We start from the raw sequence: 26,530 nt of genomic DNA, 5'->3' as shown, positions 1-26,530 counted from the left end.
TCAATATTTATTAAGTGCCCACTATTTAGGTCAGGAAGAATTGGACATGAAAACATTGGAACATAAAATGTGTCAGACACTGTGCTAATGACTGAAGATACAAAAAGAGGCAAAGGCAAATCTCTACCCTCAATAAACTTATAAACTAATAGGGAAGATACCATGCAGACATATAGATACAAGGCAAGCTGGATACAATTTAAGTAGGAAATAACTAACAAAGGGACTAGAATTAAGAGGGGTTGGAGAAGACTTCCTGTAAAAGATGGGATTCTAATTGGGACTTAAAGAAAGTCAGGGAAGTCAGAAGTTAGAGAGAAGAAGAGAAAATATTTAAGACATGGGGGACATCCAAAGAAAATGCTCAGAGCAGAGACAAGGAAAGTTCTAGTTGAGTTCTGCCTACCTATGAAAATCCAGGACAAAAATTGAAACTAATTTTAAAGATAAAGATTCCAGGCAGTAAATAGGAGTCTAGGTTAAAGTGAAAAAGGCACAATAACCTTTTGGGGCCACCATATTGGATTCAGATCATTTCTTCCTTTTCTCTTGAGAATAACTACTTCAAGGTGAAACTGCACACTACTTAAGAAAGGACATTCAAAGTCACAACCCATCCAAGCAGGTCTCCAAACAGCATCCTAATTAGTATTACTCACACAATACAAATTGGGATTCTTAAAAAAAACCTTAAGAAAGGAGGCAACTTAAAGTACTAATTTGACTTATGAAAAAAATGATTCCAGGAGTCTCTGGTGTCTTTTCAGACCATATAATCAAAGAATATCAAAACTGAAGAGGACCCCAAAGGCAGTAAAGTTCAAATCTACAGGAAGGAGAAATCCTTATACCACACCTTCAGCAAGTGGTCACCTAATTTTTGCCTGCTAGGGAAACTCCTCCCAAAGACACCTAATTCTACTTTGGGTTAGCTTTGATAGTAAGGAAGACGTATGTGTGAGTGTGTGTGTGTGCGTGCACATTCATGTGCTTCTGACATCAAATCTAAATCTGCCTCTTTCCAGTTCTGCCCTCTGCATCCAAAAAAGAATAAACATTCTCATAACCCTTCACACATTTGAAGAAAGAATGTTCTCAGTCAAATATTTTCTTCTTCATATTAAAATCCACATTTTCTTTAATCTATATATACCTTGATCTCATTGAAGTCCTTCCATCCTCTGGTTGTCTTAATAGGGAAGCTCCCTACTTTGCAGATGTTCTCCAAAAGTAGACAGAACACAACATTCCATGTGAGGAATGATGACAAAGTCCAACGGGACCACTGCTTCCCATGCTCTGTACATTGTCCTTTACAAACCTAAAGTAGGGTACTTAATCTTTTTTATTTCAATAAAAAATAGCAATCTGGTGAATTCTATGGTGAATTCTTCTTTAAAATAATGTGTTTTTTAAATAAGAGAAAATACATAAGACTTCATAGAAAACCAATTATACTGAAATAATTATCAAAATATTTTTTTAAAATACATACAACAAAGACATGGACTCCAGGTTAAAAACTCCTGCCCTAAGTTCTCATTGATATCTTTCTTAGCTGCTATTAAACTAATAACTTATGTTGAGCTTATAGTCACATGAACTATTTTCTAAACTTTCTTCTCTCATTGCACACTTGCAAAGTTGATTTTTTAAAACAAATTTTAGGAATGTATTTGTCTCTATAAAATTTCACCTTTAAAGATTCAGTTCATTCTCAAAGTCTATTGACAGTTAGTTATATCCTTACCATCATGCACTTAATCATCCTTCCCAGTTTTATGTCATCCTGCATTCAGATATCATCTAGGTCATTTATGCTATTGTTATTTAGTCATTTTCAGACATATCTTACTCTTTGTGATCCCTTTGGGGATTTTCTTGGCAAAGATAATGGAGTAATTTGCCTCTTTCTTCTCCAGTTCATTTTTGCAGAGGGAATGGAACAAACAAGGTTAAATGATTTATTTAGAGTCACACAGCCAATAAGTGTCTGAAGTTAAATTTGAACTCAGCTCTTCCTGACTACAGACCCCAACCACAGAGTCATCTAGATGCTCCTAGGTTAGTAATGCCTTCATTCAAATCATGGCTAAACACTGGACCAACAAAGTAGAACCAAGGACAGCTCCCTGAGGCCAAATAACCACTCTGGATCGTTCCAGTTCTAAATTCCTCTAATTGCACTGTTATCTACCTCACATCTTTCCCATCTTATATACAAAGATGGCACAAGAGATCCCCAAAACAGGTGAGCATTCTCACATCTGTGGAAACATTGGTGATATCTTTCAGTCTATTCTATAGTACTATAACCCATTGAGTTGCCCCTCTGAACCTAGAGGTCAATGCTTCACTGACATGGAACCTTCCCAGCCAGGAATGGTTTCCAACCAGAAAGAGAATCCTCAAAACAAGATCACACTAATGTATGGCCAAATTTTTGAGTAAGCTTGTATTTTCATCACTAGGAAACAAAACCCTGGAACTTCTTAGGTTATAACAGCTCATGGTTCCAATGTGATTGAGAAAAGCTATGAGCAAACTGAGAAAACACTGACCCTGATGTGCCATGGACACTTTATTTATATGGCAATAAGAAAGTTTGTATGGGAGCTAGACTTAGATCCTAAAGACCTAGGTTCAAGTCTTAACTAATGTTGGTTGTGATCCTGAAAAAAAGGCCCTAAGTCTTAGTTCTTGAGGCAATTCTCAAAGACTACAAGCTGAGTAGGTTATTTTGCATAGTGCACCAGTCTATGCCTACTGTAATTCCATCTCCTCCTTAATGATGATTGCCAGAATTTATATATCACCTTTTGAAAAGAGATTTACAAATACCTTATTTGATCTTCACCATAACTTTGGTATTATACAGCATCTACATCTTGCAGATGAGGAAACTGAGGCTAACAGTTCAAATCCAATCTCAGATATTTTCTAGTTGTATAATCCTGGACTGGTCTTAGTTTCTTCATCTGTAAAATGGGCAAATAACATTTATCTCCCAGTGTTGTTGTGGGATATTTTAAATGCTTTATAAATACTAATTATTATTATTACTATAACCTTTCTTTTGTGTCATTAGTACTTGTTTCATCATTATATGTATAGTTGTCTTTAACCCCATTCAAGTAAAAGCTTCTTGAGAACAGAATTTTCTTGACCTCCATATCATACCTTTGTTTCTTCAGTTTCTCTGATACCCAACAACTGGCTTAGCCTTGGATATTTTGCTTCTAGCAGGCCTGTAACTTAAGATCCACTACCTTGATAAAAGGTAAACTCCTCTAGGTCAAGAGTTGTCCCAATCATTCTTTTCTTTAGTTCCCAGGACTTACCTGAGTTCTTGGCATGATTATTTGTTGATTGAATGAGGTTCCTGGGGAAGGTAACATGGTTCAGTGAAAAAATCACTGATTCTGAAGTCACAGGATCTGGTTTCCAATCCCCTTAATGATGTGATATTACCTAAGTGCCACTAGGCAAATTTTTTTACTTCTTGGAGCCTTAGGTTTCTTAGGATAAAATGAGGAACTGAGTTAGTTGGCATCTGAGAGCTCTTCTAATTCTAGATCCATATGCCTTATCTGAAGGTTAAGTGGTAGGATGTATCAGTTAGACCATTACTGGAGACTGGCGAGACACCAAAACTGTATGAGTGTAGAGCCTCATGAGAAGTTATTAAAGGAGACGGAAAAGCATTGGCAGTCATGGCTCTGTGCCAGCTTGGGGAGGCAGGGTATGGAATGGCTGGCAATAGCAGGCCCTGAAACTGCCTGACTAAATCTCAAATGCCCAGAAGACCTGTGGTTGAAAATAAAATTTTAGAATCATTTCTGGCTTAGCCATATGGAGGCTACTAAGACATTCAAGGAGACTGAAAACAGAGGTTCCATGATCCAGCACCTCCTCCTTAGCTAGAATGTAGATCAGGGAGATCCATACACTCATGGTCCAATAAGAAAGCTCATGGTCTTGAAATAGGCAGTATTGTTCTTCAGTCAAGCATCTGAGTCATAGCATAAACAAGCCAACACTTAGAACACCCGATTTCTACAAGTGGCCTAGAGAAAAGTATTTCCTTCTCCTGGTAGAAGAAAAAGGCAATGTGATGCTTCTGCTAGGGTAATAATTCAGAAAAATCTCTGCAAGAAAGAGGGGTAAGGAAATGGCCCAGACCCTGGTATGATTTTTCATACTGAAAGCTGTGAGGCAAAAATACAATTCCTAGAAAACAACACAGTGGGGACCCTTCTCATAAGAATGAAATGTAAATTATTCTAATGAGATTCTTTGCATACTATCCCCAGGAAGTCTGCCTTTATAAAGTGTAGCAAAAACAGAAAGGCGAGGTTTCAAGCATCGGCACAAACACACTTTAAAATATTGCTTTCCCAGCAAATGCCCATGTGAACATGGAATGTAACCAATCCAAATTTGCTAAGAAGATTGAAGTATTCTTACTGGGGAATTCTAGCAAGAGCCAGCCTTTGAAGCAGACAGAGTGAGTGGCAGTTTCTATCATCTCTCTTTTGTAAATGGATAGAACACCATTGACCATTATCACTAAGTCGCAGGCCATTTTTAAGAACTGGGATGAATTGGCACTGAACCGTGCCCTTCCTCACACTATGTTCTTTTTGACATCAACTTGATAAAAGATTATTTATTGATTGTCCCAGGTACCATAGTAAGTGACAGAGCAAGGATTTGCTCAGGTCCTTTGATTCATAACATACAATTCTTCTCTTTGTGCAGCATTAGTTGTGACAAATAGAAGAAAATCCATGAATGTGATAACTAGAGAAGCATCTCCACTTATTGAATCTGTCACTTCCTTCAAGATTTAACTTAAACATCACCTTTTGAAGAAAACCTTTCTTGGAATCTCCAAGTGTTCGCATACTCCCTCCTTCCATAACCGTCTCATATTTTACTAGTTTATGTTTATGAATATTTGTTCTATCTGGATTGGTATATACTTATACACATATGTATACATGTTACCTCCCCCAATAGAATGGAAGTTCTTTGAGGAATATGTTTTAGAGGCATCACTAAATATATGTACAAATTTATGCTGTATATGACGATCTGTATAAAAATGTTTTATTTTCTTTCATTTTTAATTGAATCAATACATTTAACTATGGTGCGAATTATTTCAGCAATATATGAACTGAGAATTACCAGGTTGGTTTTCAAAGGGAAGAAACTGTAGACCAAATTGCCAACATTATAGAGAAAGCAAAGGAATTTCAGAAAAGCATCTACTTTGCTGCATTGACCATACTAAAATCTTTGTGTGAATCACAATTAAATGTGTCAAGACCTCAAAGTTATGGGAGTACCAAATCATCTTATTTGTCTCTTGAGGTGCCTTATACAGGTCAAGAAGCAACATGGAATATGGAGTATAAAACAAAGAATTGGTTTAAAATTGGAAAAAGTATGACAAGGTTCTATAATGTCACTTTATTTATTTAATTTATAGGCCCAATACCATCAAAAGCTCCAATCAGGTTGCCAGCTGTGCAAATGATAACACTCTGATGGCAGAAAGTAAAGAGGAATTAAGAAACCACATGATGAGAGTAAAAAAGGAGAATATAAAAGCTGACTTGAAATTTAATATCAAAAAAACAAAGATTTTTTACAATTGGTCCCATCACTTTCTGGCATGTAAAGGGAGAAGAAATGAAATCGGTATCACGTTTTATATTCTTGGGCTCAAAAATCACTGTAGATGGTGACTGTAGCCATGAAATTAAGACACTTGTTCCTTGGAAAGAAAACTATGGCAAATCTGGACAGTATAAATGCAGAGATATCATCTTGTAGACAAAGGTCTGTATGGTCAATGCTATGGTTTTTCCAGTAGCAATGAACGTTTGTGAGAAATAAGCTATAACTATTAGGAAAGCTAAGCCCTAAGGAATCAATACTTTTGAAAGTGTGGTGCTGGGGAAAACTTTTAAGAGTTCATAGGACAGTAAGGAGATACACTCAGTTAATACTTTTAAAAAGTAATTTAGACTGTTCATTGAAAGTTGAACTGAAAGTTCACTGAAGCTGAAGCTTAAATATTTGGACCATATAATGAGAAGACAGGACTCATTGGAAAAGAACATGTAGTTGGGAGAAATCAAAGGCAAAAGGAAAAGAGAATGACAGAGGATGAGCTAGATAGTGCAAGGAAACAACAAACATAAACTTGGATAGACTCGGGAGATAGTGGAGGACAGAAGGGACTGACATGCTCTGGTCTATGGAGTAACAGTCAGACATGACTAAACAACTGAATAACAGTAATTTCATTCCAAGGTCTTCAATGGTATGAATTGAGTCATTAACCTCCTTCCAGGCAGGATCTGTTTAATTTTTGCCTCCATACTCCCCCAGTACCTGGTTCCAAGTCTGGTAGAAAGAAAATGTTTCATCCATGCCTTATGATGTAATGGAAGTGAATCTATGTCCTCAGTCCATAGGAAAACTGCTTCCATATGTGAGATGCTCAATGAGTGGCTCAGTAGAGACTTTCATTGGCATTTCACTAATACTTTTGTCAGACCTGGACTCTCTCCTGACTATGAAGATGAGACCTGAAGAACAGAATGCAATAATCTACATGAACATACATTTGAATTTAAAATAGCTCTATCTATCCTTGGAGAGAATCTATCCAGAGAATTCTACCATAGGACAAATCAGGAAGGTTATATTCTCATTGGCTTGTGGATTCAAAGATTTAGAGTTAGAAAAGACATAAGATGATTTCTAGTACAACCCCCTTATTTTGCAAATGAGGGAACTGAAGACTTGCTCAAAATTATACACAATGGAAAAGCTAAGTAGCACTATAGTGGTTAGAGCACTGGCACTGGAATCATAAAGACTCATCTCCATGAGGTCAAATCCAGGTTCAGGCACAGCTGTGTGATTCTGAACAAGTCAATTAACCCTGGTTCCCTCAGTTTCCTCATCTGTAAAGTGAGCTGAATAAAAATATGGTAAAATAAATTCCTATCTTTGTCAAGAAAACCCCAAATGGAATGATGAAAAGTTGGGTACAGCTGAAAAACGAACAATAAATAATACACTAGGATTCAGACACAAGTCCTCTTACTCCAGATCCTATGACCTTCCCATTGTATCCCTTTACTAGTATTCCTTGCTCATAAGATGGTCGTAAGAGAGCTGATTAATTGTGGTCTTTGCTTTTAAGGGGTCAATTCCTATCAGTTGCATAATTCCATTAAGATCTCAGACCTCATGGAGATTGTTGTAAAAGTGACCCAAATATTAAAGGAGTTCTTAGGTATGACCAGTCACCCTAGGCTCCTTGGGACTGGAGACTCAATTCTATTCAATTTAACAAGTATTGCAAGCACCCAGCACTAAGTCCTGGGGAAACAAAGATGAGAACAAAGTGATCCCTCCTCTTCAGGAGCTCACATTTTCCTGGGGGGATGACTCAATATCAGTCTATATCATTTGAATTGTTATTAATGCAACTATAATGATTCTTTTTTGTTTTCTGGGTCAAGTTCCAACTCTTCTACTTGGCATACCACTCATTTTTTCCAATTTATCTCACAATTCTTAGTCATGTATCCAAAGCTCCCAGAAAACTGCATACTTCTCTGCCTCCCAAATTTACAATGTGTGCTCTGATAACCTCCACATTCTTCTTTACTCCAACCATTTCTTGTACCAAAATGCCCTCATTTCACTTGTAGAATTACAGTGAGAGAGAGAGAAAGAAAGAGAGAGAGAGAGAGAGAGAGAGAGAGAGAGAGAGAGAGAGAGAGAGAGAGAGAGGAAGGAAGGAAGGAAGGAAGGAAGGAAGGAAGGAAGGAAGGAAGGAAGGAAGGAAGGAAGGAAGGAAGGAAGGAAGAAAGAAAGAAAGAAAGAAAGAAAGAAAGAAAGAAAGAAAGAAAGAAAGAAAGAAAGAAAGAAAGAAAGAAAGAAAGAAAGAAAACAAGAAAGAGAATGAGCACTCATCTGGGGTTTACTGTGCACAAAAAACTGTGCTAAGAACTAAGGGATCAAATACTATAATAGCAAAAATAGTTCATGCTGAAACTCTTAACATTCTGTTGGAAGAGACAAAGAGGGGTGGTAGACAGGGAAAGATATTTTGATCCAGAAAGCTACATGGATGGTGAGTGGGACCTTAAGGAAGTAGAATTGCAAACCCTGTACAGAAACAATACCAAGACTAATTTGATCATGGTTCAGGGTTCCAGTCAGAATAATCTTTTTCTAGAATTCTCTACTGTACATATCGTGTGACATTCTATATCATAGCCTTCCTTACTGGTGTCTTATGTACTCATCATAGTATAGTGGATACTGCTGGATTGAGTATCAGAGGACATAGGTCAAATTATGTACTATCTGGGTGACCATGGGAGATCAGTTGCCTTCCCAAGGTCTCAGTGTCTTCAAATATTGAATAAGAAGACTAAACAAAAGTCTGTATAAATGGTCAAGAGGGAACCCTCTTGTGTGTTTCTTTTTTATTGAGTGTTCTATGCCTTTCTATAGGCCCCTTGGTGTCTATACTCTTTCTTAATCATCCTTATCATTGATATCTGTCAAACTATTGAAAATCATTTTTTACTTACTAAATCACAAGTGGATTCCTATACTTGTTTATTACATCCATCAGTGCTGGCTTAAGAAAGGAATGGCTTATCAGCTCTATAAAAGACCATGGTTGCCATGGAGAGATAAAATACCTTACAGTAGTAGAGTTGGGGGGTCCTAGACATCCAATATTTTCATGACAGGGAGTGAAGAAGAGCTTGGTGGAACTATGTATGCTCTGTGAGAGACCAGCATAGTTCCCTTCTTCATTCTATATCCTAAAGGCCAGCTCTTTCCTCATCCCTTCTATGGTCTAAAGATACTGCACACATACACAGATACACAGAAGTACACATACCCTCTAGTAACTGAGACCTGGTGGCATCCTTTGCCTACAAGTCTTTTCTTTTGCTTGTTTCTTCATTCTCTCATCACTGAGAGTTTCAAATTAACCTTTGTGACTTTCTCTGGGTAAGTTAAAACAACATAATAAAGGCCACTTATTTAAAGATACTGTTTGAAAACCTAATACTGGAAGGAATTAGATAGGGGAGTTTTGATTAAAGGAATTCTCTTCTTTACTTGATGAGACTTAGGGTATCTTCCCCCCCACCCCCATGAAAATTATGAACATGTCCATTGGCACCTTGGTTAAAACAGAAATCAATTTCAGGCTGCACTTCAGGGATTGAGAGTATTTTAGTTCAGTCATTTCAGCTTGTCTGAGTCTTCATGACTCTATTTCTGGTTTTCCTAGCTAAGATATCAGAGTGGTTTGAATTTCCTTCTTCAGATAATTTTTGCAAAGGAAGAAACTAAGACAAACAGGGTGAAGTGACTTATCCATGATCATATAGCTAGTAAGTGTCTGAGGATGGATTTGAACTGAGGAAGATAAGTCTTTCTTGACTACATATCTAGCACTATATCCATTAGGGTTGATCCTTATGTTATTTGGTTGACTAGCATCTCATAAACAGTTTCCTTCCCCTCAGTAACTAGCAACAACTACTTCAGACCTGCCTGGTATGCCTAGTTTGCTCATTTAGCTTGAGATGAGAATTTATGGGGAGCCAAGATGGCAACAAAAAGGGTTCAAGTCTTAGGAGCTCTCTGATAAAACTCATAAACTAAGGACTCTAAACTTTCAAGAGACAGAACCCACAAAGGGACCCAGTGAGGCAGTTCTCCTACTCAAGGTAACCCGGAAAACAGCAGAAAGGCTCTGCTCCCTGGGGTCTGAGGGGCGGCTGCCAGAGGGGTGGCCCGCCAGAGCAAAAGAACTTCAGCCTCCTGGAGGCAGCCCCAGGGCGCTGGGAGCCAGGGCTCACAGCAGCGGGGGAGTCTCCTGAGCTGCACCTCGGGGAGCACCTAGCACAAAGTGGGGGAACAGCAGGGGACCTCTGCCAGAGCGAGCACGTGGAGCCCAGCCCTCAGGGCACACAGCAAGCTGCCTGGCCACTGCATTCCAGATCCAGGAAACAGAAGCAGGCAGAGCCGATAAGCAGGAGCCCCCAGGGCATGAGCCCATTGAGCTGAGGGAGGGGAGTGAAGAGAGACTGCTGAGCTCTATCCTCTGCCTCTGGATAAGGGCTCTGACCACATTCAGATTCTGATCACAGTCTAGGCCCCCCCCCATAGAACAACAGGGCCCCCCCACCTCGGCCCGTGGCAGAGGGGGGCGCATATGGTCATTCACAGACCAGGAGGGAGGACAGAGCCTCACACACTGAGACCCTTGTGGGAGAGCCCCAAAAGCTCAGGAAGTACCCCAAAACCAGGACCAGGCTAGGAAAATGAGCAAGCAGAGAAATAAGAGGAAGACTATTGAAAAATATTTTGCAAATGAGCCCAAGAAGGATCAAAATACTCAGTCTGAAGATGAGGAAGCACAAGCTCCTGCATCTAAAGACTCCAAGAAAAACAGAAATTGGGCTCAGGCTATGACAGAGCTCAAAAAAGACTTTGAAAATCAAATGAGGGAGTTGGAAGAAAAACTGGGAAAAGAAAGGAGAGAGATGCAGGAAAAACATGAAAATGAAGTCAGCAGCTTAGTCAAGGAAATCAAAAAAAAATGCTGAAGAAAATAGCATGCTAAAAACCAGCTTAGGTCAAATGGATAAAACAGTTCAAAGAGTTATTGAGGAGAAAAATGCTTTAAAAAGAGATGAGAATTTATGAACAATGTTCCTGTACCCCAACCTCCTAAGAGGAAAAGAACAATTTTGATCTCCTAGAAAGGGTAATGATAGCCCTATAGCCTGAGAAGATAGAAAACTTGGACTTGTCTTGAATGACATACAATGTTTGAGTCTTTTGAAATTGGATCTTATAAGACAAAAAGGAGCTTTCCTGAATAGTGTATCTCTTAAATTTCCCATGCGCCACCCCCCAATAACTAGGGAGCAATCTGGATTTGTCATCCTCTTTACAAGTGAGTTTTTTGGATAGGTCCAATGAGAAAACAAGTGCCTCACTAGAGGCAACAAAATAAGTTTGCCTTCTGGGAGTAGTCTGAACCACAGTCAGGGAGAGGCCTGGGGAGCATTATAAGAATTGTTGTGTAGAACCCTGAGTGAGAGTTAGACATGTAAATGTTAGTCCAATGGTTACCCCAAAGTTAGTTCCTTCCATGATGAACTATTATGATTCATATGATGCATTTTCTGCATTTGTTTATGGGCTCCTGTGAATCCGTCTACATTTCTTTAGGGTGAAATATGAATAGCAATATGATGTACTGGAAAGTACAATAGACTTTTCTTCTTAATTTGAAATCATAAGTCCTGAATCTGATTATTGGCTTCATCATTTTCTACCTCTATAACCTTGGGAAAATCTCTTAACCACTCTACTAGGTTTGTTTCTTTTTTTTGAAAAATGAGTAGGTGGAATGGATGACTTCTTGAGAGCCTTTCCAGTTGATCTCATGAAATAAAGGCTGTTCTACAGCAGCTATAAATTTATTACCATAAGTGCTTGTATGGGAGGAAAAAAAAGAGGAGAGAAGTGAAATGAAAGGAAAGAAGAAGAGGAAAAGAAAACAAAGAGGAAAAGAGGAAAAGGAATAAAAGAGGAAAAGAAAGGGGTGAGAAGGGAAAGAGGAAGGTATATTAAAAAAGGAAAGAAGCAGATTAGAAAGTGATACCTTGTTTAGGCACATCTAGGGTCTTCCGTGCCATTTTTTATTCTGTAACACTTTCCAAATTTGAACGAACCATGTACCAGAGCCTTGATTCATACTCTTCAGATCCATTCCAAGGGACATAGTTAGGCTCCCTATTTTCCTAACAAGGCTCTGGCTATTGATGGCAAGAGAGTAGAATATCTGAATTTTTAGAAACATTGCCTGAGCAGTAACAGTCTAATCAAGTCTACTTCTGGATAATGGTCAAAAATTTATCATTCATAAAAACCAATTCATAAAAGCTCCCACACCTCCCGTCCCCAGTTCAAGGGACCTGGGGTTTAGGACATGCTTCTTGATTCCTCTGTTGACAACTACTTGATTGAGAAGTTTAGAGGCAATTAAAATGCTGTACTGATAATACCTATGGCAAGTCCAAAACACCAGTGTCTCTGGGTTCCTATATGCTGCAAATAATAAAGCCCAAGATGGTGAGAATCCTATTATTGGGTTCCAACAATGGCCATCACCCTTTAATTGCAGGAGTAGTTTCTTTTATTCATTCCTCCATTTAAATTGCTTTCCCTTCCCTGGAGAACTTGTACTTCCGAAAAGGCCATATTTTATCAAAGTTTTTATTGCAAGTCTGTGAATAGCCGAAATCCCAGCTGGACATTCATTCTTTCTCTACATCTTAGTCTCTTCTACTGGATTTGATCTGACTCCCCTGAGCTCAACCTTGCGTCATTCAGAAAAATCATTCAAATAGCTTTTACCTCAAAGCTGTTCATTGAGGGTTGTTATGGCCCGGCCTCCCCCTTCCCCAACTCCCTGCATTGAATGAGGTCTGCTCTGATTAGCATAGCATCCAGGCAACTTTTGTCTGTTTTCCCATCAAGGACGATTTCCCCACCTGTACCAGGAGGTTTATAAAGTCTACCAGCTGGAAATATTTTCTGCCAAAACAATGGGGAAAAGTTTGCAGGGGAGGAAGGAGTGCAGGAGCAGGGGTCGACCGAGCACTTGTTCGTAGAAGCTTCCGCTTCGCCAGACCTTGAGTCAGACTGCACGATGTGCCGCTCCAGATAACACAAAAGCTTCTGTGGAGGAGCGTGTCTGACTAAAGGCTGGCATAGACAAGAAGAGCCTGAATGGAAAAATACAAATGACATATCTTACTCTACCAGCCCCCTTCCAAAGCTGGCTTTGCAATGCAGACTTCTCAAGAAGTGGTTGTGATCCATTCTTAGGACTTAGAACAGAAAAAAAAAAAAGAAGGTAGGAAATATCCTGAGAGGGGGAGAGAGGGAAAAGGGAAAAATTAAAGTTATTATCTTAAGATGATAGAATTATAGATTTAGAACTAGAAAAGAGAGGAGGTCATTTAGTACAACTCCACCCCACTTTGTTTTACAAGTAAAGAAAAGGAGGTCCAGAGAAATCAAATCCCTTGCTCAAAGTCACATGGGAAGGGATTCGAGTCAGGTTTTGAAATCAGATCTTCAGGTTGTAAACCCAGGACCCTTTCCATTGTATTACACTATGCTAACAGGGTCTCCACTTTTGAATGGTCAGTCACTTCTTTGGAATTTTAGTTAATTAGGAAGGTTTCAGAATAGCATGTGAGGAGTAGCCAGGTAGTGCAGTGGAGGTAGCACAGGCCCTGGATTCAGGAGGACCTGAAATCAAATATGACCTCAGACACTTAATAATTGCCTAGTTGAGTGACCTTGGGCAAGTTATTTAATTCCATTGCCTTAAATAGATTTTTAAAAAAAAAAAAAAAGAATAGTATGTGATTTCCCACCTCCTCATATATCAAATGACTAAGAATAACGTTTGTCCTTCATTTTCTTTTTTTTTAGTTTTGTTTTTTTTTTTGCAAGGCAAATGGGGTTAAGTGACTTGCCCAAGGCCACACAGCTAGTTAATTATTAAGTGTCTGAGACCGGATTTGAACCCAGGTACTCCTGAATCCAGGGCCGGTGCTTTATCCACTGCGCCACCTAGCCACCCCTGTATTTCATTTTCAAAGAAGATCACAACATCAGGGAAGTGATGTCATGACAAGCACATGAACTGGATTTGAGTGGGGGGGGGGTTGCTGTTCTAAGTCACCAGTCTCACTTTCTCCTCTAGAGTCATCTGGATCCAGTGGCCAGATAGGAATCAGGACAACTGGAGATGGCCCTGGATGAGAAGCAAATGATTGCCCAAGGTCACACAGTTAGTAAGAGTCTAGTGTCTGAGGCAGGATTCAAATTTCCATCCTCCTGACTCCAAGGTAAGTGCTCTATCCACTGCACCACCTAGCTGCTCTATCAACTGACTGATAGATTTAGCAAGTACTGTACTCAATGCATGCTTAATTTTGTTTCATTCCAGTCCACAAAGGTACAAAGCTCCAGAGGCACTGTGCTTAGATAACTGGATATAGAAAGACTAAAATCAACACTGAGTTTTCAAAAAGTTTGTATTCTGCTCAGAAGAACTGGATAATTAAGTAAATACAAGATAATCTAGGAAAAGAGAAATTCCTAGCTAGAAATTCAAGAAGATTTCATGGAGAAGGTAGCACCCAAGATGAGACTTGAAAGAGAACAAGGATTTTGAGAGGAAAACATAAGGATGATCAAAGAATGAAGAGACACATAGAAGCTGGGCACTTGAGCATCATATTGAGGGACAGACTAGTCCTGTTGGAATGTAGAATTGGTGAAGAGAAGTGGTAATAATAAGATTGGAAAGGTAGGATGCCTCCAGATTGTAGACCATCCCCAAGTCTAAATAGAGAAGTTTATATTTTTACCTAGAGGCAATAGGGAGCCATGAAAGAGTTTAAATAGAGAAGTGACACAATCTAATGTGCATCCTAGGAAGACAATTTCAGCAGTCATCGGGTCATGAGTTAATGAAAGGAGGGACTGGAAGCAGGAAAATCAAATAAGATGTTTATAGAAATTCAGAAAAGAGTCTATGAAGGCCAAAATTGAGGTAGTAGAAGAAGTGTTAGTGGAGATAGATAGACATATATGAGAGATGCTCTGAAGGTAGAATCATTGAGACTTGACTGCTGGGGATGAAGGAAGGGGAAGAATCAAGAATAACTCCAGGATTACAAAACTGATTGAGTGGAAAGACTCTGTTACCTTCAAAAGTTATAAGGAAATTCTGGTGTAAAGTGAGTTTCAGAGGGAAAAATGTCAGTTCTGTTTTGGACATACTGAGTTTGGGCTACTGGTGGGATGTCAATGAGATGGTATCTAGTAAGCAGTTGCTGATGCCAGACTGGAGCTCAAAAAAGCCACTAAGCTAAATTTATAGATTAAGAAATCACATGGGTAGATATGATATTTAAACCCATAGGAAAAATGAGGTAATCAAAAGAGAGAGTGTAGAGTGTTCCCATATTCTTAGTTCCAATGAACTCCCACATCAAAAAAAAAATCTGTCATTTTTTTTTGTAAAAATGATTATTTGTACCCTCTTTACAAAAGCTTCTTGCTAGCAAACATGGATAGAGCAAATTACCTCTATTAAATAAGAAGGCATAAGCCAAGCTAAAATACTAGGCTAAGGGAGGTTGTATCATTGCCAAAGGAAAAAAAAAACAACTCCCTTCATTGTTGGAAATAACCAACTTGAAAACAATCTTTTCTCAGCAATGTTTACTCCCAGCACTATTCAAGGAGCTTCTAACCAATCATTCTTCTTGAACTTAGTCCAAATTAAAAATATGCCCTTTAATCACAAATAAAAAGAAACCCTCTTTTCAAACTGTTCTGGGAAATAGAACTAAATGTTACAAATAGCAGAAAAGTATAAGTGGAGGAAAAGGAATGAATTAATAAGGAACTGGGGTTAGGGTTAGGATCAGAACTCCTTGGAGGCAGACACTACTTCACTCTTGTCTTTGAACCTTTAACACATCACAATGTCTGGCAAAGTAAGTATGTAATAAATGCTCATTTATTGCTTTAGAATACTTTGTTGTCAATAAATACAATAAATACAACAAACACAATCAGGTTCCCATTGAGAATTTTATTCATTCTTGACAATCACTCACGGTATTTTGGTGAACTAGAAGCTCAATGAGTTACTATTATGACATGACAACAAGAACAGTATCTTAGGCCACATATTAATGTTCCAGAAAAAATAAGTAATAATTCATTGGAGGTCCTGTAGAGGCTAGACACTTATTGAATATATTGAAGAAAGAATTCTTCAACAAGATCAGGTCATGGCAAACTAATATCATGAGACTTGGGAGAATAAAACTGCTAAACCAAGGGAATGCTATAGATATCATTAGACTATAAGCTCCTTAAGGGCAGGACTCTCTTTTGTATCTTTTTGCATCTCCAGCACTTAACACAGTGCTTGGAAAATAACAGGTTCTTGATAAAGTTTTATTGAATGAATTTACCTAAATTTTAGTAAAATATGTGGCAAAGACTTTCATGTGATTTTTGTGGAAAAGATGGAAAGCTGTGAGTTCACTGGAACCAGAGTTATTTATATTTGAACCTGGTTTTAGCCAGGGTTAATAAAACACAATGAGTAGTTTTTAAAATTCAATGACATTTTGGAAGGTATGCACCAAGGAGTTGTGCTTTGCTATTAGATAATTTTCATCAATAGCTTAGATAAAGGAATAAGTTGCCATGCTTAACAAATTTGCATATGACACAAAGTTGGCAAGGATAAATAACACTTTTGATCATGATCCAAAAAGATCTTGACAGCCTAGAATGCTGGGTTGAAAATGAAAAGGGGAAATTTGATAGGAATGAATAGAACATTTTGCTCTCAAGTTCAAGAAATCAGTTTCACAAGAATAAAAATGGGGGAGATGTGGCTAAAAGTCAATTCCTTAGGGATGAGGGAGAGATGTGGGAGTACGAATATTATTACCTGCAAGCACAATATGAGGTAATATGCATTAAAGCAGCCCAGAATGATCAAGAGATATTGAGTCACATAATATTTAGAAAAGAGGAAGTAGGCTGTGGTCTGGTTGTCCTTTGCCTTGGTCAGAGTACATCTTCTAGGATTATAAATTCAAGATGAAAGGGACCTTAAAGTACCCTGATGAACCACTTCACTGTCAAACTGAGGCAACAGAGGTCCAAAAATGGTAAGTGATTTGTTTGAAGTTAATGAGACTAGCTCCTCTGACAGCAAATCAGTAGAACAAGGTCTTCAGTTTTAGCTGGATTGAATCTCTAGTAGGCTGATCAGGATAGTGAAGAGCCTCAATTTCATGCTATATGAAAAGAATTTGAAGGACAGGGGAAAAGAAAAGATGTAATGGGAAAGGGAGAACATCAGGACTGCCTTCCAATAGCTGAAGGATTGCTGGGTGTATAATGGATAACAATTTCTGACCTGACTTCACAGGACTACTCATAGGTAATGAGTGGAAATCACAAAGATACAAATGTAGGTTTTATATGAGTAGCTTCCTAACAAATAGAAGTAGTATTTAGTAATTCAGCAAGCATTCATTAAATACCTACTCTATGTTAGGCTCTGGAGATATGAAGGCAAAAACATAAAGCAGTGGGGCAATGGATTCCTTTGATACCACTGATGGGAGAAGGATCTCATATAGATAAATTCCTGCCCCATTACAAAAAAGAATGAACATCGTGTGCCAGCATAGTGAGATCACCTTCACTGGAGGTCTTCATGCAAATATTGGATGAACACTGATAGGGTATATAATAGATGGAGTTTTTGATCAGGTATAGGTTGGCCTACATAGTCACTGAATCTCTTTCAGATCTGTAGTTCTGGAGCCAAAATGGCAGCATGAAGCTAATATTCCCAAAGTTTTTCTCTACACAATGTTAAATGAAACCTCTACACAGACATTAAAGCTACAGATCACACCAAAACAGGAAAAAAAGAGCAAAATGAATTCTCAACTCTAGACATCAGGACATTTCTCAGTGAAGGTTTATCTCTTGCGGGGTAAAGGAGAAGTTTAGCCCAGCTAGACAGGAGAGCAGTAGAGTCAGCCAGAGACATCTAGTCATAGTGCAGCCCAGGATCTGACAACTAGAGAGTATCCCAGGTCCCAGCAACTAGATAAGCAGCCCAGATTCTACCAGTTTAATAGCAGCCCAGGTCCAAGTTCACTAGATAGTAGTCCAGAAGGGAAGGTCCTAATCCCAGACAAAGTCTGAGCCCTAGGAACATTAGCAACAGGCAGGACTGGGTAGGGAACAAATCACTGCATGGGCAAAGTCTGGGCATAAAGGAGAAAACAAACCTCTACACAGACCCAGGCCTTTATGGGTAATATAATGATAAGTCATAAGCCAGGCACCAGACTCCAGCCCCAGCACAAAAATCTCAGGATTATACTCTATATACCACAGGAACAGAGATCCACTATCAAAATGAGCAAAAACTAAAAAAATAAAGGAATAAAAACCATAGAAAGATACTATTCAGATAGAGATGATAAAAAATGTCATCTCAGAAGAAAAAAGCAACAATTTACATGGGAAGTCTCAAAGGAGTTTATCATTTACTCAAATTCAAAACCTCATGGAAGAGCTTAAAAATGATTTCAAAAACCAAAGAAGAGAGGAAGAAGAAAAATGGAAAAAATAAATGAGAGTAATGCAAGAGAATTAGGAAAAATTAACCAAAGTCAATTTCTTTAAAAGTAAAAATGACCAGTGTGGCTAGGTGGCACAGTAGATAGAGCACCAGCCCTGAAGTCAGGAGTACCTGAGTTCAAATCCGGCCTCAGATATTTAAAAAAAAAATTACCTAGCTGTATGACCTTGGGCAAGCCACTTAACCTCATTGCCTTGCAAAAACCTAAAAAAAAAAATACAAAAAAAAGTAAAAAAGTAAAAATGACCAAGTTGAAAAAGAATGACACTCATCATAAAATAGAACTGATCGACTTGAAAGGGAATACAATTCATCAAAAAGTAAAATAAGCCAACTGGAAAAGAAAACCACTCATTTAAAAGTAAAACTAACCAACTGTAAAAGGAAATACAAAAGCTAACTGAAGAAAATAAAACCCTAAAAATTAGAATTAGACAAATAGAAACTAATGAATTTATGAGATATCAAGATTCCATCAAACAAGATCAAAAGGCTGAAAAAATTGAAGAAAATGTAAAGTATCTTTTAGGAAAAACAAATGACCTGAAAAATAGATCCAGGGAAGATGATTTATGAATCATCAGTCTACTGGAAAGCCTAGATCAAAAAAAGGAGCCTGGAAAAATCTTTCAGGAAATTATCAAGGAAAATTATCCCAATATACTAGATCAAGAAGGCAAAATAATCCTTGAAAGGATACACAGAACAGCTCCAGAAAGAGTCCTCAGGATAAAAATTCCAAGGACTATGATAACCAAATTCCAGAATTTTCAAATAAAGGGAAAAATACACCAAGAAGTCAAAAATAAGTAATTTAAATACAAAGGAAGCACAATCATAATTACACAGGACTCATCAGTTTTGATATTAAAGGGTAAGAGGGCCTGGAATTTGATATTTCATACAGCAAATGACGTTGGATTACAACCAACAATTTTCTATCCTGAAAAATTCAGCATATTCTGTCAGGGGAATAGAATGATGTTCAATGAAATAGAGAACTTCCAAACTTTTATGAAAAAAAAAAGACCAGAATTAAACAGAAAATTTGATCTTCAAATACAAGATTCAATAGATGCATAAAATGATAAATGGTAAGGGGAAAAACATTAGTCAAGAACATTAAACTGTGTACCTAGAAGGGAAGAGAATTCTATTTCTCTTAGGATAGTTGAAGAGATTGAACTTAGAGGATATGAGTATAAATGAGACATGAAGCAATGTTGACTATGAGGATGGTATTTCCTATAGAGACAGAGAGAGGGAGAGTACTTAGAGGATCTATACATAATAATATTATGATGTGATCTTACTTTACTAGATACTTTAGTTAAGGAGGGTTGTAGTACAATAGGGACAGAGGGTCCTGATTCAGTGAAGGTTTTTCTCTTGGGGGATAAAGGGGGAAGTTTTGCCCAGCTAGGTAAGAAAACAGTAAAGTCAGCCAGAGACTTCTACTCCAGTGCAGCCCAAGTACCGGCAGCTAGATAAGCAGCCCAGGTTCCAGCAGTTTAATAGCAGCCCAGATACAAGTTCACTAAATAATAGGCCAAAAGGGAATTTCTCAACCCCTAACAAAGTCTGAGCCCTGGGAACACTAGCACCAGACAGGATTGGGTAGGGAACAAACCCTGCATGGGCCATGGTGGGAATATACTTAGTAGGGTTGGACATAAATAGACGAAGAAGTGATCTTGCCTTAATCCACACTTTAGTTAACACAAGGGTTGTAATGCTGTGGTTAGAGGGCTAAAGGAACAGAAGTAGAGAACTTTTGTTGAGGAGGGTTATACAGTTCATCAAAAAATTAAACAAACCAACTGGAAAAGGAAAACAACTCATTTAAAAGCAAAATTAACCAACTGTAAAAGGAAACACAAAAACTTACAGAAGAAAATAAAAGCCTAATAATTAGAATGGGACAAATAGAAACTAAAGAATCTATGAGACACCAAGATTACTTCAAGCAAAATCAAAAGGCTGAAAAAACTGAAGAAAATGTAAGGGACCTATCAGGATATGGCTGGAGTACTGTAGAGACACAGGGAGAGGGACTGGACTTGAAAAGATCATTAAGCAATTTTGCTTTGCTTGATGCTTTGGCTACCATAGAAGGAAGTGTGCTTGGGAGGGGAGGTATAAATGTTTCATGAAATGATCTGATTTTGTATGATGCTTTGGCTCATGAGGATTGTGAGAGGCAGTATAAATCAATTACAATGTTATGTGATTTATGGATCTTGAGAAGTGAATTTCTAATGGGACAGAAGAAGGGAGTGAACTTAGTGATATTAGGCAATGCTGCTTATCAAGCAATCGAGTAATCAATCAACCTTTGAGAATGGTACTTCTAGCAGGACAGATAAAAGGAGTATATTTTGACAAAGGGTTGTAGGGACAAGACAGAGTTAAAACAATAAAGACAAAAAGAAGAAGTAAACTAGGAGAAGGCTAGACATTAGTGAATAAATAATACTAGGTGAAGAATAATTATACTATTACATTAGAGGGAAAGAAGGAAGGATGTGAAAAATGAGTAAATCCTACTCTCAATAGATTTGACCCAGAGAATGAATAACATACATTCTCAATTGGGTTTAAAAATTTATCCTCCCCTACAGGGAAGTGGTGGGGGAGGGAGAAGAGAAGGGACTGATAAAAGAGAAAGTGAAGATAAAAGTCATAGTAAAGTTAAAAATTAAATTTAAAATTTAAAAGAAAAGTTAAAGGAGCAAGGGAGCAAAACATTAGCAAGGAGGAATAAGAGGAAAGAGAAAAGTATAAACAGGGAAAGATAGCTTGGATGAAAATACAAGATTAGTATTCTTAAGTGTAAATGTGATTGGAAAGAACTCATAAAACAGAAGCAGTTAGCAGAATGAATTAAAAATTAGAATCCTACAATATGTTGCTTATAAGAAACATATTTAAAGCAGAGAGATATACAAAGGGTAAAGGTCAAAGACTGAAGCAAAATATATTATGCTTCAGCAGAAGTAAAAAAAATAAGAGGTAGCAATCCTCATCTCAAACAAAATAAAAGCAAAAATAGATCTCATTAAAAGGAATAAAGAAGGAAACAATATTTTCTCAAAAGACAGCATAGGCCATGAAGTTGTATCATTATTAAACATATATGTACCAAGTGGTATATCATCCAAATTCTTACATTAGAAGCTGAACAAATTACAAGGAGATAAAGAGAGCAAAATTATAATAATGGGAGACCTCAGTCTCCCTCTCTCAGAATTAGATAAATCTAACCACAAAATAAACAAGAAGGTAGTTAAGAAGGTTAATAAAATCTGAGAAAATTTAGATATGATAGGTGGCTGGAGAAAACTGATTGGTGTTATAAAAGAATATACATTTTCTCTGCAGTGCATGGCACCTATACCAAAATCAAATGCAGAAAAATAGAAGTAACAAATGCATGCTTTTCATAAAATGATGCAATAAAAATCACATGTAATAAAGAGTCATAGAAAGATAAACCAAAAATTAAATGGAAACTAAATAACCTAATTTTAAAGAATGAGTGGCTCAACAACAAATCATTGAAATAATCAACCATTTCATCCAAGAAAATGACAACAATGAGGCATCATACCAAAATTTATGGGATGTAGTCAAAAAAATTTTTAGAGGAAATTTTATATTTCTTTTTTTTTTTTTGCAAGGTGATGGGGGTTAAGTGGCTTGCCCAAGACCACACAGCTAGGTAATTATTAAGTGTCTGAGGCCAGATTTGAACTCAAGTACTCCTGACTCCAGGGCTGGTGCTCTATCCACTGTGCCACCTAGCTGCCCCTATATTTCTAAAGGTGTATGTGAAAAAATAGAAAATGAGGAGATCAATGAAATGGTCATATAACTAAAAAACAGCTAGAAAATGAACAAATTAAAGATCACCAACTAAATACTAAATTAGAAATTCTGAAAATCAAAAGAGATTAATAAAAATGAAAGCATGAAAATCATTGATACAATTAATAAAAGCTGATTTTATGAAAAAAAATAAGATAGCTAAACCATTGGTTAATCTGAATTAAAAAAGAGAAAGAAGAATACCAAATTACCAGTATCAAAATGAAAAGGGTGAACTCACCACTAATGAAGAGGAAATTAAAGAGATACTTTAGAGCTATTTTCCCAATTATGTGCCAATAAATTTGACAACCTGAATGAAATGGATAAATATTTACAAAAATATAAAATACCCAAATTAATAGAAGAGGAAATAAAATAATCCCATTTTAGGAGAAAAGAAATTGAAGAAACCATTAAATTCCTGAAGAAAAAGTCTCGAGTTTCAGATGGATTTATAAGTAAATTCTATCAAACATTTAAGGAACAATTAATTCCAATTCTACATGAACTATTTTTAAAAATAGGAGGAGTTCTGCCAAATTCCTTTCATGACACCAATATGGTGTTGATATCTAAACCAGGAAGAATCAAAACAAAGAAAATTATAGACAAAACTCCCTAATGAACCTTGGTGAAAAAAAATCTTAAATAAAATTTTAGCAAAGAAATTACAAGAAGTTATTGCTAGGAAAATACATCATGATCAGGTAGGATTTATACCAGCTCAGCAGAGATGGTTCAATATTAGGAAAACAGTCAACATAATTGAACATATAAATAACAAAGGCAATAGAAATCATATGATCATCTCAATAGATGTTGACTAAGCCTTGGACAAAATACAACATCCATTCTTATTTTGAAAAACACAAGAGTATAGGAAATAACAAATTTTTTCTTATAATAAGCAATTTTCATCTAAGACCAACAGTAAATATTATATATAAAATGGGAAAACTAGTAACATTTCCAATAAGATCAGGGGTAAAACAAGGATGCTCATTATCACCACTATAGGATTAGAAATGCTAGCTGTAGTATTAAGAGAAGGAAAAATAAAATGAAGGAATTATAATTGGTGATGAGGAAGCAAAAGTCTCACTCTTTGCAGATGATATGATATATACTTAGAAGGCCATAGAAAATCAGCTTAAAAGTTACTTTAAAGAATTAGCAACTTCAGCAAAGTAGCAGGATATAATATAAACACAGCATTTCTATATATGAACAGGCTTGAAATCATTCCTGATTAGAGAAATGCAAAACTATGAGGTACCACTTCACACCTATCAGACTGGCTAAGATGACAAAAAGAGTAAATGTTGGAGAGATTATGGGAAGATTGGGACATTAATACATTGTTGGTGGAGTTGTAAACTAGTTCAACTCTTCTGAAGAGCAAGATGGAACTATGCCCCAAAATTAATTATACTTTTTGACACAGCAATACCAATTCTAGGTCTATATTCAAAAGAAATCATAAAAATGGGAAAAGTCTCACATGTTCAAAAATATTTCTAGCAGCTCTTTTTGTGGTGGCAAAGAATTAGAAATTCTAGAGAAATTAGAAATTAGATAACAAAGGAAGTCAGAAAGCTCAGTTGAATAATAGCTCTCACATAAATAGTCCTTTTTACAAAGTATTTTCTTCCTTTAAACTCATGAGGAAACATCTCAAATATAATGATCTCCACTTTATAGACAGGGAAACTAAGTCTCAGTTCACTTAAATGACTTGATCAAGATCACAAGATAAGTTAGAAGTGGATCTCGGAACCTAAATTTTCCCCAAACCCAATACTTCATTCACAATAAGATACTGCCTTTCAATTCAGCATTTGAAGCTAGGACTGGAAGTCTATATATGGGAACATGAACACATGACCTGAAGTCCAAGCAACTGAAGAATCTGATATCCAAGGAAGGAAGAACATAAGATCAGGGACTGATGAAAGTAGAAAATGACCAAAAGGCTTGGTCAAACAGGGAGTATAAGGGTTACAGAGTTCTGGCCCTGAAATGAGCAGTTCTGCCAAGTGCCTAGATTGAGCTATCTCCCTCTTTTTTTAGGTCCAGGTCCCCTGTAACCCCTGATCAACCCTGCCCTATTCAACCCTCCCTCTCAGATAACTCCTCATTATTACCACCATCATTAGAGAAAGTCCAGAAATACTCAGTGATCAGGTGAAATATATTGTAAATGATGACACCTCCCTTAAGGTGGTATACATAAGTGTCCTTAATCAATGCTTTTGATTATGTGTCATTCTTGATTGCCCTTAGATAGTATGAATATTAATAATATTTTTAATTATTTATTTATTTAGTTTATATTATTACAATTATTTTGTTGTGAGAGTAAACATAAACCTCCTCCCCCAAAAAATGATGAGAAAGAAAAAAAAATGTACTTTGGTCTGTATTCAGATTCCAATGACTCTGTCTCTGGGATTAATTGCCTTCTTTATCATTTTTCCAACAAAGAAGTTGCTTCAATATTTTTCCCACAGTTGCTATTACTAGCTATATTTTCCTATTCCTCCCCACTTTCACTTATTCTATTCTCTCTCTCTCTCTCCTTCCACTCTGTCCCTGTTCAAAACTGTTCTGTATCTGAGTAGCCTCTACCCACAATCTTCCCTCTCTTCTATCACCTATTCCCCCTTCCCTCCCCCATTCCCCCTTATCCCATCCCTTTCTTCTTATTTTTAATCTAGGCTAAGATATATTCCTATATCTTATAGATTCCTATTCCTATAGCCTATTGTAGGATTCTGGGTTTTAATCCACTCTGCTAGTAGCTTATGTTTTAAGGGAGAGTTCATCCCATTCACATTCAAAATTATAATTACTAACTCTTTATTGCCCTCCATGCTATCTTCCCTCTGATTGTATTTTTCCCCCTTTTTCACATTATTTATATTCCCCAGTATTTTGTTTCTGAATACTTCCATCTTCAGTTTGTTTGCCTTACTATATCCACCCCCTCCCCTTTCTTTCCCCTTTCCCTTTTTCCTTCCCTTCTTTCTGTTAGCTCCCCTTTTTCTCCCCCTCCCTGTTTCCATCCCCCCTTTCCCTTTTGCCCTTTTAATACTTGAAAGGTAAAATGTTTCTTAAGTTAACTGAATGTGTGTGTAAATTAATTTTAAGCCAAGTCTGATGAGAGGAAGATTCAGCTGTTTCTCATCTCCTCCCTTCTTCCCCTCTATTACAATATATCATTTGGAGCTCTTTACCCCATTCATTCCCCTCCATCCTGCTGTCTCCTTTCCATCCCCCTTTTAAAAGAGGTAATGTTTTTAAATCATTCTGAGTCACAGAAAATCATGAGTATCCATCACTTCTGGCTAAGTATATTCTCTTTGATAGAGTTACAATTCTCAAGAGTTATTAGAGTCTTTCTTCCAAATAGGGATATAACCAGTTTCTTCCCATTGGATAGCAGTCTCATGGATAAGTCATGAGTGTCCATCACTTCTATCTAAGTATATTCCCTCTGATAGAGTAACAGTTCTCAAGAGTTATAAAAATATTTTTCCCATGCTGGGATATAACCAGTTTCAGCTTGTTGGATAGCAGTTTTTTTTTCTCTTTATCCCTTTTTTTAGCCTTCTCATGTGTCTCTTGAACCTCCTGTTTGATGTCCAAATTTTCTATTTAGGTCTGATCTTTTCATCAGGAATAGTTGGAAGTTCCCCAGTTCATTACATGACCATCTTTTCCCCTGGAAGAGAAGGCTCAGTTTTGCCAGAGAGTGGATTCTTGGCTGCATTGCAAGCTCCCTTGCTCTTTGGAATATCTCATTTCAGGCCCTTTAATGTTGATACAGACAGGTACTGTGTAATCCTTACTGTGGCTCCTAGGTATTTAAATTGTTTCTTTCTGGGTGTTTGCAGGATTTTCTCTTTTATCTGATAGTTCTGGAATTTGGCCACAACAATCCTTGGTGCTTTCATTTTAGGATCTCTTTCCAGAGGGGATCAATGTATTCTTACAATAACTATTTTGCCCTCTGGTTCCATGATATCAGGGCAATTTTCCGTCACTAAATCCTGTAATATTAATTCCAGACTTTTTTTCTCTTCAATTATTTCAGGAAGGCCTATAATTCTCAGGTTGCCCCTCCTTGATCTATTCTCAAGGTCAGTGGCTCTGCTAATGAGGTATTTTACATTTTCTGCTATTTTTCAATTTTTTGTTTTGTTTAACAGACTCTTGCTGTTTCATGAAGTCATTGGTTTCCACAGACACCATACGTTTTTTTAAGATAAGAAAGATTTTAAGACAAGAAACATTTAC

This window comes from Macrotis lagotis, chromosome 3 (genome assembly GCF_037893015.1).
Source record: "Macrotis lagotis isolate mMagLag1 chromosome 3, bilby.v1.9.chrom.fasta, whole genome shotgun sequence".
NCBI lineage: Eukaryota > Metazoa > Chordata > Mammalia > Peramelemorphia > Peramelidae > Macrotis > Macrotis lagotis.
The sequence above is the reverse complement of the archived record's forward strand: the minus strand, read 5'-3'. Positions refer to the sequence as shown.